Source organism: Microcebus murinus, chromosome 14, assembly GCF_040939455.1.
Source record: "Microcebus murinus isolate Inina chromosome 14, M.murinus_Inina_mat1.0, whole genome shotgun sequence".
NCBI lineage: Eukaryota > Metazoa > Chordata > Mammalia > Primates > Cheirogaleidae > Microcebus > Microcebus murinus.
In genome coordinates this window covers 55,581,920-55,598,560 of record NC_134117.1, presented here as the reverse complement: position 1 = coordinate 55,598,560, position 16,641 = coordinate 55,581,920, and the positions used below count along the sequence as shown (strand labels likewise).

The 16,641-nt window shown below is 41.6% G+C and overlaps 1 non-coding gene across 1 annotated transcript; it reads right to left on the bottom strand.

The window, feature by feature from the left end:
• Positions 1 to 204: 204 nt before the first annotated feature.
• Positions 205 to 311, bottom strand: LOC142875757 (U6 spliceosomal RNA). Its single transcript, XR_012923051.1, has one exon. It is a non-coding gene; the product is annotated as a U6 spliceosomal RNA (small nuclear RNA).
• Between the last annotated feature and the right edge of the window lie 16,330 nt (positions 312 to 16,641).

Below are 16,641 nucleotides of genomic sequence, written 5' to 3'. Positions count from 1 at the left end.
TTGGGATTTTTAAAGATAGGGATTATATTGAAGCTATATATCACTTTGGTAGTATGGACATTTTAATATTCTTTCAATCCATGAACAGAGGATATCATTCATTTATATCTTCAATTTCTTTGAAAATATTTCTATAGTTTTCAGTGTACACATCTTTCACCTCTGTGGTTAGGTTTATTCCTAGATATTCTTTTTTCTCTCTCTCTGTTTTTTGAATGCTTCATGAATTTGCGTGTCATCCTTGCGCAGGGGCCAAGCTAATCTTCTCTGTATCATTCCAATTTTAGTATACGTGCTGCTGAAGCGAGCACTAAATATTGTTTTTGATGCCTTCATAAATGGGATTTTCTTTTTCTTCTTGGATCATCATTATTATTATTTTTTTGGAGACAGAGTCCTGCTCTGGTGCCCCAGGCAGAATGCAGTGGCATCATTATAGCTCAATGCAACCTCAAATTCCTGGGCTCAAGCGATCCTCCTGCCTCAGCCTCCCAAGTAGGTGGGACTACAGCTACCACACCGGCTAAATTTTCTAGATTTGGTAGAGATGGGGGGTTTCGATTTTGCTCAGGCTGGTCTTGAACTCCTGAGCTAAAGCGATCCTCCTGCCTCAGCCTCCCAGAGTGCTACTTTTCTATCTCTTTGTATGTCTGTTTCTTGGTAGGAAACTGGACATTTGATTATATGGCAACATTGGAAATCAGATTCTTCCCCTACTGTATGATTTGCCATTTTTTATTATGGTCGTTGAAGTCTGTAGTAGTCTGTTTTGTGAGTTCCCTGAACTATTATTGCGAATACTATATTCCTTGTCCATATGGTCACTGATGTCTCTTATTTTGCCTGTGTTCAGTTAATGTTTTGATGGATATTTCCTTGAATGTCATGATTTGTCTCAGTCTTTGCAAATTGATCTTATGTCTGGGCCCTGCTCCAACTTTTAGGCAGATTTGCACTGTGTGTAGTAATTAGCCCAAGTGAAAGCTTAGGGTCTTCTCAGGTCTTTTTCTAGAGTATCCATCTTGCTCTAGGAATGTATACAGCTTTTTCCAGTATACATTTTTTGGTTGTCTTAATTTCCCAGAGAAACTCCCCTAATTTACCTCAGGTAGTCTGTTCAGTTTGTACCTTTTTTTTTTTTTTTTTTTTTTTTTTGAGACAAAGTCTCACTCTGTTGCTCATGGCATCAGCTTAGCTCACAGCAACCTCAAACTCCTAGGTTCAATTGTTCCTCATGCCTCAGCCTCTGGAGTAGCTGGGACTACAGGCATGTCACCCACCATGCCCAGCTAATTTTTTCTAAAAATTTTTAGTTTGCCAATTAATTTGTTTCTTTTTAAATTTTTTAAATTTTGTTTTTATTTTGAGACAGAGTCCCACTTTGTTGCCTGGGCTACAGGCAGCCTAGCTCACAGCAACCTCAAACTCCTGGGCCCAAGCAATCCTGCTGCCTCAGCCTCCTGAGTAGCTGGGACAGCAGGCATGTGCCACCATGCCCAGCTAAGTTTTTCTATATATCTTTAGTTGGCCAATTAATTTCTTTCTATTTATGGTAGAGACGGGGGTCTCACTCTTGCTCAGGCTGGTTTCCAACTCCTGACCTTGAGCAATCCTGCCCGCCACGGCCTCCCAGAGTGCTAGGATTATAGGTGTGAGCCACTGTTCCTGGCCTGGATTGTATTTTTTGTCCCAGGTCATCTGAGAATTGTTAATTTGGCTTGTGGTATTTTCAAGCTTTTTCCACCCAAATTCTGAGTTAGGAAAAAGAGAGGAATTGCTTGTGCCAGAACTTATGCTAGTCTCTAGATAGCTTAGAACATACCTACACAGAAATTTACGAAGAAATTCTTCTGTTCTGCTTCTCCTAAACCAAGGAAATAGTCACACATTGGGACGATGGGCTGCTCCCACTTTAGACTGCACCTCAGTAGAGCGGGGTTGGGGAAAGGATGTGTAAATTGGCTACAAAACCTTCAAGTGCCCTTTGATTGCTATGTGTAATCAAGAACACAGCAAAAACCAAAGTGGTTCTAAGAACTGATCCTTGTACCAGCCCTGATACTGATTTCCTATTCTCTTTAATCCTTCCCATTCCTCTCCTGCCCTACCTCCATACATTTAAATTGTTAGTTTATCAGATTGGTGAGCTGGTTTATTTGTATGAGCTCAATTACAAATGTGGCTGAGGATTTTTCATCAGTCTTTTTCCTTTATAGTGTATGATTTTTGTTAGACAAAAAGTTCTTCCCTACTCTGGAGGACATAAATGATTTCATTTTTCTCCTCATCATTTTAAAGATAGGCCTTAATCCATTAGTAATTTTGTTATCACAAATAGGTATGAGGTTGGGCTCCACTTTTTTAAAAAGTCTTGTTTTATAAATGGTTAGCCAATGAATGGTCTTCTTCCCCCCTCTTGAAACTAACATTCCACAGTGATTTTTCTTTTCATTTGTACATTTTCCAGGATCTCCAGTTAAAGATAGTCCTAAAGAAATAAACATAAAAAAGAATAAAGGAATTAAAAGACCACGACATAAATTTACTCCAGATGACCTGCATATACTTGAGAAGTCATTTGAAGAAAATCCTTACCCTGATTTTACAACCAGGGAAATATTGTCCAAAGAACTCCATTGTTACTTGCCTGTAATTGAGGTGAGTTAAATATTCAAAGCTTTGCATCAATGTAACTTTTTATAGATGAAATGGAAAATGTAAAGAATTATGAAAAAGTTTAATAGCATTTCATCACATAGGACAAAGTGATGTTTTGTCAATTGTTCCGTCTCAATGTGGGTGTGAATTCAGTATGCATACATCTTCTGGAAAAATAGACTTGTGAGTTTGGGAGCAGAGTCAAGTCAAGCTATTGTATTATCCAGGATAGGGATGGTGAAGGTTTTGACCAGAGTGCTGGCTGTTGTGGAATCATAGGGAACTGGGAAGACTTAATCTTTTAAAGGTGGAACTGCTGGTAGTTTGAGATATTGGGCATGCTGTGAGAGCAGGCAGAAATAAGGATGGTTCCAAAGTTTTGGCTTGAGCAAATGGAAGACTGGAGTTGTCCCTCCCTGACATAGGGAGGCTTAGGAGAAGAGCGGTTTTCTGTCAGAGACATCTGGGGTTTTACTCTGGACACATTAAATTTGGCATGCTAACTAAACCTCCAAGGGGAAACAATAAGTGAAAAATTAGACATACGAGACTAAAGTGCAGGAGAAAAGTTGGCTTGACGGTGTCAGGATGTGGCACAGCACCCCCCTGCATTAGAAGTTGCTTCATAGGCATGTGTTGCATGAACCAATTTGTTTGGGGGAATCTCTGGTGTGATTTATTAAAATGTTAAAACTGCATGAAACTTTCCAGTATTAGAATATATGCTATTTTATTATATACACATTTAGGTAAGATTTTGTTACCTCTTTATCCATTGATCATTGAATATATTGATTAAGAATAGGAGCAAATTGTCTTAGTGGAAATAAGAAAGGGAATGTAAGAGTAGCTTTGGAGAATAAAAGAAAAATATAGGCAAATACTACATAAGTCATCAAGTTGTTTTTTTTTTGTTTGTTTGTTTTTTTTTTTTTGAGACAGAATCTGGCTTTGTTGCCCAGGCTAGAGTGAGTGCCGTGGCATCAGCCTAGCTGACAGGAGCCTCAAACTCCTGGGCTCAAGCAATCCTCCTGCCTCAGCCTCCTGAGTAGCTGGGACTACAGGCATGCACCACCATGGCCGGCTAATTTTTTTTTCTATATTTTTAGTTGGACAATTAATTTCTTTCTCTTTATAGTAGAGACGGGGTCTCGCTTTGTTCAGGTTGGTTTTTAACTCGTGACCTCAAGCAATCCACCTGCCTCCCCCTCCCAGAGTGCTAGGATTACAGGCATGAGCCACCGCGCCTGGCCGTGAAGTTCTTTTTATGAACTGGAAACATGTCAAGGGAAATACAGATGAATAATTTCAAGCGAATATAATATGGGTTGCTCAAGGTCAAACTGCTTTTTAAGCATTTTTTATTCTCTATACCCATCAGAGGGATAGATTCCTAGAAGGAAGTGAGTCGATTATGGCTGATCAAATTGCACTGAATTGACGTGGGCTACATGTGCATAGAGAAAGTGCCCAGAATGTGGCCTGGAAGTAAGAATGTTTGAGGGCAGGGCCACAGCAGGCTGGGACATGAGACAGTGAGCTCTCTTATATTTTGGTTGGGTCCTCATGAAATCTACCTCCTAATTGGCTCTGTAACCTCTGGTAGGTTGACTCTTGCACCTCACCTTTCTGAAAAACACGTATAGTTATCTATGTTGTAGCGGTGTTGGGATGAGAAAATAAGTGTGTCTGGAGGTGCCAGTTTCATTGTACACAGTCACAATGTTTTTTTTTAAGCAGTCATCACAGGTGTGGGTGAGAAATCCTTCTAGCTTACGTGCTACTAACCTAAAGCAATTCTGAACTTGGGAGATGGGGGGATTCCTGGAGGGAGCAAAGATCCAAAGGTCCCCAGACCCTCGTGCCTGTGCTACGTGACTCTAACTGCCCTACCACAACCCGAGCTCTTTAGGATGGATAGTCTAACGCAGCATTTATCATCTACACCTCCTCCAAAGCCCTGGGGATTATGGTTGGCATGTCTAATTATCTTCATTTTATGGAAAAGAAAAAAATGAAGACTAGAGGTGTTAAATGCTTCAGGTTACATATAAAATACTGTCCAAGTTATTAAAAACTCCTTGTTCTATGTGTAGCCTTTGAGTACAATCAATTTAAGAACATGATTCAGTATATTCTAAATTCATAAATGTATCCTGATGGGGAAGCTTGAGTAAAATAAAGTTGTGGGAATGTGTTTAGGGAACAGCTGAGGGTCTGTTCTATCTAAATGCAGAGGGCTGCAAACAGCTGAGGGTCTGTTCTATCTAAATGCAGAGGGCTGTTCTATCTAAATGCAGAGGGATATTTTGAAAGGCCTGGGTTTGCGTGTACAGAAGGGCCACTGCAGATGGTGAAAATAGTTGAGACTTTGGAATTGTGCACAATTCATGACCTTCATAACGTGCAGCCCCAGGAAGGATTGCCTTCATTATTTATGTCTTATTCAAGGTCAGGAAACAAGTCAGTGATAATGCTGAGTCTAAGCTTAACTGTAAAATTCTCTTATATTGTATAATACATTTATATAATACAATGTAACTAAAAAAGCACATTTGATGTTTTTTTTTTTTTTTCTTTTTAGAACTGGTTTCAAAGCAAAAGAGCCAGACTACCACTTAGAGAGAGACGCAGAATATTTGCTATCTGGAAAATGGATGGATACCCCATCGAAAGTGTCCCACTTAGAAGCCCCCAGGAAAGTCAGGTGGAACATCCCAACCACAACATCGAGCAGGCCTCTGGTCCTGCCCAGGAGGTTCTACTGGGTAGAGCTGGCTGTTCTTGTCTGGGGATGCAGCAGATTCCCACTGAGCAGAATGGCTCAGGTGACTCTAGCCCCATCTATGAAACCATGCTGTGATTTTGATATCTACGGGACACAGGAAGTGATCTGTCTCCCAGCTATGGATCAGAAACCTTTCTTCGTCTTCCTACATCTTCTATGCAGTATTTTGAGAGGGACAATCCTGAGCTAGGGGAAGGCCAGCCTGCAAATCCCTTCCTTCTGTGCTATGTAGTGTGTAGCAGGAGGAGGCAAAGGCCCATTGTCAGTATCCACTATTTCAAGGACAGCTGCAGAATGGTTGGGGATGTTATCTTCAGCCTCTGCAGCCTCAGAATTACCAAGAGAAGCTGGTCTTCCAGGACCAAGTTCCAATGTACCTGAGTCCCAGACAGCAGCAGGTGCCCTCCCTTTAGTCATAGCAGCAGGTCTTGTTTTTTCAAGGATATGGAGAGTCCCTATGCTCTCAGTTGCAGCACGCACCTTCCACTGGGGCTGTTGAGCTTGTGGCAGGCCAAACTTACTCCAGGGTGCACCCATTTGTCCTACCATTTCCTCTTGGAGGCCAAGAACATTTTGAGGAAATGGCATCACACCAACTTATACATTTCCCATAAATGCGCTGGGCAGAGCATGCCCACCATCATGCTTGCACTCTATCCCATCAGATTTCCATAAGGCCAGGAGCTGCAGGCACCGAGGGTTTGGCAGCCAGAGTGTGATGGGGGTTGGAGTCCAGGGGTTTTGAGGGGGGCCTTCTGCAAAGCCATCCACACCCAAGAGAAAGGATCCTGGTGACCCAAGGAGGGGTTCTTTGCAACTTTCTCTACTGAAAACTGGGAGACTAGAAGTGTCCAAGGCCAGATCACAGTTCTTTTAACATCAGGTCTGGTCTTGGGCCCTTTGGTTGTGAGGCACATGGAAGAAACCTTAGGAGAAGGAAGATAGCACTGTCTTTGGAGCCTAAAATGGGGACTTTTTTCGCTTGGAGGGGGAATTAGGATTTACTTCTTAGCACTTGAGGTCAGAGTTTAGGCTCTGAAGATAACTAACTGTCTGAGCCTGTTTCTGGCAAGAGTATTGGGACTCATTCCATGGCATTGGGTCTTCATGCAAGTGGGAGTGTGAAATGAAACTGCAGATAAGACCCCAAGCTCTCCAGACAAGACGGACTGCCTGTGGCTGACAGAGCTGTGCAAATTAAAATAGTGAGAGCCCAGCAGCCATGGAGGGTCATAGAGGAGCACCCTTGACATAAGTAACTCCATCTTAGACAAATATCCCACCTTACCATTTCAAAAAGTGTCATGCCAACAGGGATGAGATGTTCAGAGATTACACCTGACCAGGTAGAGGCATAGCCCTTTGCTGTTGGCCCTCACCAACGTTCTCAAGGAGCGTAAAAACAACAGAACGTCACTAGTTGGATTCAGCTGTCTCCACAGGCACCATCTTGCTGTCACTCAAGATCTGCACCCAGCCCCTGCTGCTGAAAGCTCTGCCCAAATAAAGGACTCTGCTGTGAGAACTGTCTGGAACAGACCAGGGCATTATGCCTGTCCGTGTTGCACTTCTCGGACTGGTTCCTTAACCCCTTTCCTATCCCCTTTTCTCTTGACGCTAAATGTTACTTTGTGGAAATTTTAGTCTATGACGTGTTGATTGAGTATATTGCTATGTGTGGTTTGCAATATTGACTGACTCACGGAATGGCTGGAGCCTGTGTACCCACGGCTCACTGCCGAGTGAACGGGCAGTACTAAGGACAGTTGCCTCCTTGGGAACTTGTGGCTTTTATGTTTGAATATGCATCAGCAAAAGTCTGGCCTTGTGGAAAGACCGAAACATGTGGGGACCTGGTTATGTTTGACCTTGTGCCCTTTACAACGTAGGGTGAAATAAGAATAATCACACACCCTTTGTTCCCAGTAAGAGCAGCTCCAGACAAATGTCTTCTCTGTTCCTCATAACTAAGATGGTTCCTGAAACCAGAGCTGAGACCCTGTGGCCTGAAAACTCCGCCCACCACTGCCTGAAAGGGGCATCCAACGGAGAACTCTGGTTTGGGTCTTAAAAACTATCCACTTGGGGCTCAGTTATTTTCAATCAATCAGGTCTGAATGAGTTTAAATCCTTCATTTGCATATGTAGACCTGATTGAGGGCTAGGGCAGGAACTTTTCCTATTAAGCCAGACACCTTTCTGTTTCCCTAGAGCTTGCTTTTGTTTTACGCTGGAGGCTGGGTCTCCCCAGTCTGCAGATTTTTTTAAAAATGGAAAATAAAGCTTTCCTCTTTTCTTTTGCAAACCTCTTGGTCTTTTGTTAACAGGAGTTGGGAATTTGTGTCTGGTTACAAAGGATTTTGTACCCTTCATGGAGTTTCTGGGGGGCTCATGGTACCGTCCTGCTGCCCTAAAACCAGCTCCAGCAGGGACCCAAGGCTGGAGAGGAATAGGAGGGCAGCAGGGGACAGGCCAGCTGCAGGGGGCATTTGGATAGTCTTAGGTCACCTCCTGGTGTCTCTTTAAGCCAGCCTTCCCCTCTGTAACCTCTCCTGTCCAGGTGGCTATACACAGAGTTTTCAGGTTAATAAAGTATTCAGTCTCCTAAAGTGTGTATATTACCTGGCTCGGATGTGGTCAAAATGAATTCCCATAGGAAATTTCACTGGAGTTTATATCAGCTCACAAGTGCTCCTTCTGGATCCTACATCTTTTGTCACTTCATACCCTTGGTTGACCATCACAACAGTTGTTGAAACAGTAGCCATAGACGTGTTGATTTCCTCAAGAACGAGAGAAGCCAATGCAAAAGTTTTTAGGTATACCCACAAGAAAGTTTCATGAGGAATATCTGCCAATTTGCATGTCCATTCTGCAATTTTTTAAAAGTCAAGCTGAGTTTTATAGATGCCTAGACCGGTAGGAAGAAAGGATAGAGGAACTAATTATGATTTGGACAAAAGCTTATTTGTACATTCTATCCCATAATATTCAAAATCTAATTACAATGTTAAATACTTTTTTCCCACTGAAATGATTTAGCAGAATTGGGAATTCTTATTGAGGTATAATTGACAGTTGCTTTGGTTTGAATATTTTTTTTTTATTTCGACATATTATGGGGGTACAGATTTTAAGGATTCAATAAATTCCCATTCCCCCACTTCCCCCACAAGTCTGAGTCTCCAGCATGACCATCCCCCAGATGGTGCACATCTCACTCATTATATATGTATATACCAGCCCCCCTCTCACCTGCCCAATACCCTATTACTGTAGTACCTATGTGTCCACTTAGGTGCTGCTCAGTTAATACCAATTTGCTGGTGAGTATATGTGGTGCTTGTTTTTCCATTCTTGGGAAACTTCACTTAATAGTATGGGTTCCAGCTCTAACCAGGAAAATATAAGATGTGCTATATCACCGTTGTTTCTTAGAGCTGAATAGTACTCCATGGTATACATATACCACATTTTATTAATCCATTCTTGGATTGATGGGCACTTGAGCTGTTTCCACAGCCTTGCAATTATGAATTGTGCTGCTATAAACATTTGAGTGCAGGTGTCTTTTTTGTAGAGTGTCATTGGATCTTTTGGGTAGATGCCCAGCAACGGGATTGCTGGATCAAATGGTAGATTCACTTGTATCGCTTTAAGGTTATCTCCATATTGCTTTCCACAGAGGTTGAACTAGTTTGTAGTCCCACCAGCAGTGTAGGAATGTTCCTCTCTCTCCACATCCACGCCAGCATTTATTGTTTAGAGACTTTTTGATAAAGGCCATTCTCACTGGAGTTAAGTGATATCTCATTGTGGTTTTGATATGCATTTCCCTGATGATTAGAGATGTTGAGCATTTTTTTCATATGTTTGTTGGCCATTCTTCTGTCTTCTTTAGACAAGTTTCTGTTCAAGTCCTTTGCCCACTTTTTAATAGGGTTATTTGATTTTTTTTCTTGCTGGTTTTCATGAGTTCTAAGTATATTCTAGTTATATAGATGGGTAGGATGCAAAAATTTTCTCCCATTCTGTAGGTTGTCTGTTTACTTTCATGACTATTTCTTTGGCTGTGCAGAGGCTTTGTAGTTTGATCATGTCCCATTTATTTATTTTTGTTGCTGCTGTGATTGCCTTTGGGGACTTCTTCATAAACTCTTTGCCTAGGCCGGTGTCTAGGAGAGTGTTTCCAACATTTTCCTCTAGAATTCTAATAGTTTCGTACCTTAGGTTTAAGTCTGTTATCCAGCGTGAGTTGATTTTTGTGAGAGGTGAAAGGTGTGGGTCCTGTTTTAGCCTTCTACAGGTGGCTATCCAGTTTTCCCAGCACCATTTATTGAAAAGGGATTCTTTTCCCCAGCGTATGTTTTTGTCTGCTTTGTCAAAGATTAGATGGCTATATAAGGATGGTTTTATATTTATATCAGGATTCTCACATCTGTTCCACTGGTCAATATTCCTATTTTTGTGCCAATACCATATAGATTTAATTACTACAGCTTCATAGTATAGTTTGATATCTGGCATATTAATGCCTCCCATTTTGCTTTTGTTGCCTAGAATTGCTTTTGATATTCGGGGTCTTCTTTGGTTCCATACGAAGCATAAAATTATTTTTTCTATATCTGTGAAGAATGCTGATGGGATTTTAATAGGTATTGCATTGAATCTGTAGATCAGTTTGGGTAGTATAGACATTTTAATGATGTTGAGTCTGCCGATCCACGAGCATGGTATGGATTTCCATCTGTTTACATCCTCTGCTATTTCCTTCCTCAGTGTTTCATAGTTCTCCCTGTAGAGGTCTTTTACCTCCTTGGTTAAGTATATTCCTAGGTACTTTAATTTCTTTGTTGCTATTGTGAAGGGAATTGAGTCTTTGATTTGGTTCTCAATTAGATTGTTGTTGACGTATATGAGTACCTCTGATTTCTGTGTATTGATTTTGTATCCTGAGACTTTACTAAATTCATTTATCAGTTCAGGAGTTTCTTGGTTGAATATTTGGAGTTTTCTAAATATAATATCATATCATCAGCAAACAGTGAAAGTTTGATCTCTTCTGCCCCTATTTGGATACCTTTAGCTCCATTTTCCTGTCTGATTGCTGTAGCCAGGACTTCCAGCACTATGTTGAATAGAAGTGGAGATAGTGGGCAGCCTTGTCTGGTTCCAGTTCTAAGTGGGAATGCTTTCAAGTTTTCCCCATTCAGTATGATGTTGGCAATGGGTCTGTCATATATGGCTTGTATCATTTTTAGGTATGTCCCTTCTATGCCTATTTTCTTAAGTGTTTGTAGCATGAAAGGGTGTTGAATTTTGTCAAAAGCTTTTTCTGTATCTATTGAAAGAATCATGTGGTCTTTGTTTTTGCTTCTGTTTATGTGGTGAATTGCATTTATAGATTTGCGTATGTTGAACCATCCCTGCATCCCTGGGATGAAGCCCACTTGGTCTTGATGGATTATTATCTTGATAAGTGTCTGGATTCGGTTAGCTAAGATTTTGTTGAAAATTTTTGCATCTATATTTATTAGGGATATTGGTCTGTAGTTTTATTTTTTTTGTTGCATCCTTTCCTGGTTTTGGTATCAGAGTAATATTCGCTTCATAAAAGGTGTCCGGAAGGTTTCTGTTCTTCTCGATGTTGTGGAATAGTTTCTGCAAGATAGGTACTAGTTCTTCTTTGTAAGTGTGGTAAAATTCGGGTGTGAAACCATCTGGACCGGGACTTTTCTTTTTAGGGAGATTTTTAATTGCTGTTTTTATTTCAGCTCTTGAGATTGGTCTGTTCAGGGAATCTATTTCTTCCTGGTTGAGCCTAGGGAGGCTATGTGTTTCTAGAAATTTGTCCATTTCCTCCACATTTTCCAGTTTGTGTGCATAAAGATTTTTGTAGTATTCATAAATTATATCTTGTATCTCTTTGGGGTCAGTTGTGATATCTCCTTTTTTGTTCCTGATGGAGCTTATTAGAGATTTCTCTTTTCTGCTTTTCATTAGCTTAGCCAATAGCGTGTCAATTTTGTTTATTTTTCAAAGAACCAACTTTTTGTTTTATTAATCTCCTGAATAGCTTCCCTGTTTTCAATTTCGTTTAGTTCTGATTTGATCTTGTTGATATCACTTCTTCTGCTGGGTTTGGGGTTGGTCTGTTCTTCTTTTTCCAGCTCTTTGAGTCGTTTCGTTAGATTGTCTATTTGTGATCTTTTTGTCTTTTGGTTATAGGCATTTATGGAGATAAACTTTCCTCTCAGAACTGCTTTAGCTGTGTCCCAGAGGATTTGATAACTTGTCTCTCTATTGTCATTTTTTCATAGAATTTTTTAATTTCCATCTTGATTTCATTTATGAAGTAATCATTTAGTAGGAGGTTGTTTAATTTCCACATTTTTGTGTAGAAATATGAGTTTCTGTTACGGTTGATTTCTAATTTTATTCCACTGTGGTCTGAGAAGGTACATGGTATGATTTCTATTTTTTAAAATTTCTTGAGGTTTACTTTGTGTCCTAGGATATGGTCAATCTTGGAGAATGTCCCGTGAGCTGATGAGAAGAACGTATAGTCAGTGGATTTTGGATAGAATGTCCTGTAAATGTCAGTCAGACCCAATTGTTCCAGAGTTTTGTTTAAGTCCATTATTTCTTTATTAATTTTCTGTTTGGAGGATCTGTCTTGTGCCGTCAGTGGGGTGTTGAAATCTCCGATGATTATGGAGTTGCTCTTAATCCATTTGCTTAGATCCAGTAAGGTTTGCTTTATGAAACTGAGTGCACCTAAGTTGGGTGCATATATATTTAAAATTGTTATCTCTTCTTGTTGAATTGTGCCCTTCACCATTATATAAAGACCCTCTTTGTCTTTTACTACTTTTGTTGCTTTAAAAACTAAATCGTCTGAAATTAGAACTGCCAAGCCAGCCTTCTTTTGGCTTCCACTTGCCTGGAATACTGATCTCCACCCTTTTACTTTTAGTCTATATGCATCTTTGCAGGTTAGATGTGTTTCCTGAAGACAGCATATACTTGGCCTGTATTTTCTTTTCCATTCAGCCAGCCTGTGTCTCTTGAGTGGAGACTTTAAGCTATTCACATTTATTGAGAGAACTGATAGGAAAGGTAGATTATTGTTCATTCTGTTGGGTTGGATGATGTTGCTTTGATTTCTGTCTTGAGCCATTGTATTATCTGGCCTTTGGGTTTTGGTTGTTTTTATATTCGTGAGTTTTTATTATGGTGTTCCGTGCGTAACACTGTTTTGAGTATTTCTTGTAGGGCTGGTCTTGTCTTGGTGAATTCTCTGAGACTTTGCTTGTCTGAGAATGTCTTTATTTCTCCTTCATATATTAAGCTTAGTTTTTCAGGGAATAAGATTCTAGGCTGAGCATTGTTTTGCTTCAGAAGAGTGAGAATGGGGCCCCAGTCTCTCCTTGCTTGTAAAGTCTGATTAGAGAAGTCTGGTGTTATTCGAATTGGCTTTCCCTTGTATGTCACTTGCTTCTTTCGTCTTACAGCTCTTAGAAGGGCCTCTTTAGTTGATATTTTGGTCAGTCTGATGGGTGCATGTCGTGATATCTTCCTGTTTGTATTGAATCTCCCAGGGGTCCTCTGAGATTCTTGAACTTGTATATCGAGATTTTGAGCAAGGCTTGGGAAATTTTCCTCTAGTATATCTTCAAATAGCTTGTCCAACCCTTGAGTGTTTTCTTCTTCCCCTTCTGGTAACCCTATGACCCTCACATTAGGTTTCTTCACATAATCCCACAGCTCTTGTAGGCTTTGCTCTTTTCTCTTGTTTCTCTGCTCTAACTCTGTGACGGTTTTATTTAGTTGGAGGGTGTTATCTTCAATCTCTGAGATTCTTCTGTTTGATCTACCCTGTTCTTGAGACTTTCCACTGTATTTTGTAGTTCCCTGAATTGATTCTTCATTTCCAGGAGTTCGGTTAAACTTTTCTTCATTGTGTCTATTTCTTTAGTGAACTTTTGTTCTAGGTCCTGGAGGCTTTTTGTGGTTTCTTTGTGTTGGTTATTGAGTTGTTCTTACAGGTTGGTAAGTGTTCTTATGATCCACATATGAAATTCCTCTTCTGTCATTTTGGTTGCCTGATTTTGGTTAGTGTCCATTTCTAGGGGGCTGGTGGTCCTCTTTAGGGGTGTGTTTTCCATTTGGTTTTTCATATTTCCTGAGTTTCTTCGCTGATTTCTTCCCATGTTGATCAGTTGTTGTTTCTTTCCTTTGGGTTTTTGTTTGGGTATTCACACGCCTTGTTTAGTTTCTGAGCCGGTAGGTGGTGTCTGTGGGTGAGATTCTACCACTCCCTGTATAATGAGTCAGTAGGTGCCATGAAAAGGCTGTGCAGGATGCCCTCCCTGTCAGTAGGTGTCGCTTGCTTGGAGGAACAGGCTACGCCATTGTTTTTGTGTCCCATTATCAGCTCTTGTTCCTGTAGGGAGGCACTCTAGTGCCTCAGGTGGTCGGTGGGGCCCTGGGACTTCCAGGTGTGTCCTTTTCTCCCCCTCTGTGAGGACTGGTCTAGGAGAGAGTCTGGGCGGGGCTGGGTTGGTTAAGCCTTCCCTGAGGCACCACCAATGCCGTTAGCAGGGGTCAACGTTCTGTTCTCTGCTTCCAGGAAAAGCTGTCAGCAAGGGGCTGGAATGGTCCCGCTCAGCCAGAAAGTCTGCTTGTGGGGGTGGGGCTGTCTGAGACCTGCAGTCTGGAGCCGGCCTCACTTCTTTCCACCCTCCCCAACTCCACGGCTACTCCTGGGCCTCTGCCAGCAGGCTAGACTACACGCCACCAGGCCTCCCTGGACTGTGATACCAGTGGGGAGGTTCCCTGCGCAGGAATGCCACCTGGGCTGGGCATACAGCCTCCTTTTGGGAAGAGGGTTGCCCTCTAGGACGCTGATCTGCCCCTGAAGGCACACACACCTCAGTAGGCTGTTCACAAATATCCCTTCTGTGCCCCGGGAAATGCTAGACCTTGGTGCACGGGATCTGGTCTGCAGATCTGACCTCTGCGTCCCAGAGTTCAAACTATATCCCCACCAGGGAGAGGATTTCCAGTCCCAATTTACCCACAGGGTGCCCAAGCTGGGTCTATGTCTCTCAGCCTCAGGGTCTGCACCATTCTCCTGGGATCACCGTGCCAGCAGCACCTGGGAGGGCTGGCGGGTAGGGAGCTCACAGTCTGAGTTCCCCTTAGTCAGCTGTAGGGTCCCAAAAGGGAAGGTCCCGTTCCCTGGAGGTGCCTCCGGCTGGTGGCTATATTGTGTCTCTGGGCAGCTGCGGGTAGGTTCGGCGGAGGGTAGAAGGAGGCAATATGGCGCCTGTCTCGCGGCTCGGGTCTGTGCACACGGAGGTGCCCCGAGGGATTTGGGAGCCTGGTGGCGCATCCGCTACAGGCTCACCGCCAACTGGCAGCGGCTGTCTCTGGGCTGGTGTCCACAGTTCTCTCCACCCACTGGGGAGCCCACCAGCAGTCCTAGTTGCAGGGGAGGTGAAACAGCAGTGCCACCTACCCTTCCCTCTGGTCTCCAGGCTGCTCTGGTGGTCTCAGCTTCCAGTTCTCCTCCGCAACCTCCTCCCGTGGAGTCTCCCGTGGTCTCAGGTACCCCTCCTTCCGGCCCTCGTCCACTGTATGCTCGTCTTCTTGCTTTCTTCTAATTTCTGCTAGAATCTGTCTTTTCAGCAGAGACACTTTGTCTGGTGGTGTTTCTCTTCCGCCATCTTGATCCTCCCCTTGGTTTGAATATTTGTCCTTTCTGAAAATTGTGTGGAAACTTACTCCTCAATGTAAGTGTTAGGAGGTGGAGCCTTTAGAGGTGATTGGGTCATGATGGCTCTGTCATCATGAATGGATTAATCTATGGATTACTGGGTCAGTGGGATTAATGGGCAGTGGATCAGTTATCAGGAGAGTGGGTCTGTCATGAAAGCCAGTTTGACTGTCTCATGCGCCCCCTGTCCTCCCAATGCTCTCAGCCATGGTATGACACAGGACAAGGCCCTCACCAGAAACCGATAAGCCACAGCCCCTTGACCTTGGACTTCTCAGCCCCCAGAACTGTGAGAAATAAATTTTAGAAGATGGACTAAGACAAATATTTATGGTGTTCAACAGGATTCGATATATGTATACATTGTGAAGTGATTATCACAATGAAGCTGATTAACATATCCATCACCTCACATAGGTATCATTTTTTTTTAGATATCATTTTTTGATGGTAACATTTAATATCTACTCTTAGCAACTTTCAAGTATAAGGTATTAACTATAATCACTGTGCTGTGCATTAATATATAATTCCACATTTATAGCTAATGGCAGGACTGTGTCCTATTGCTCCAGAATTTCCCTTGAGGTACATGTATGACAACCACTGATGTTTAAATATAATAAAATTTCATAATATTATGTTAAATTTACCACAACTTTATTTTTTAAAAAGGGCAAGTGGTACCTTTCTGAAGCTAAAAATGCCTTATATCCTCACTGTTTATAATTTTGTACTTTTGTACTCTGGAACATCTACAAACATCCAAAGCACCATATATATATATATAATAGTAAACTCTATGCTTTTCTTTGAATATTTTTCCTTTGAAAATAATATTATGTATACTTAATTATGTAGATTAGATATATAAATGTACTATATATGTATATGTATATACATATTACATATAAATATACTATATATAGTACAAACTGTTATAAGAATTTATTCATTTTTATTGCTAGAAAGCCACTCTGTAGCAATTTAAAATAAATGATTACTTGAAGTATATTATTGTCCAATAGTATAAGTATCATAAATGTCACACATGTCATAAAAAGGTGATTTCTAATTCAAAAAGGGTGTTATAGTTTACAAATCTATTCAATTAAATTTTTAATCATTTTTAAATTTAAAAATTTTTTTTTTTTTTTTTTGAGACAGAGTCTCACTCTGTTGCCTGGGATAGAGTGCTGTGGCGTCAGCCTAGCTCACAGCAACCTCCAACTCCTGGGCTCAAGCGATCCTGCTGCCTCAGCCTCCCGAGTAACTGGGACTACAGGCATGCGCCACCATGCCCGGCTAATTTTATATATATACACACATCTATATATGTATTTTTAATTGTCCAGCTAATTTCTTTCTATTTTTTTTCCAGTAGAGCCGGGGTCTTGCTGTAGCTCAGGCTGGT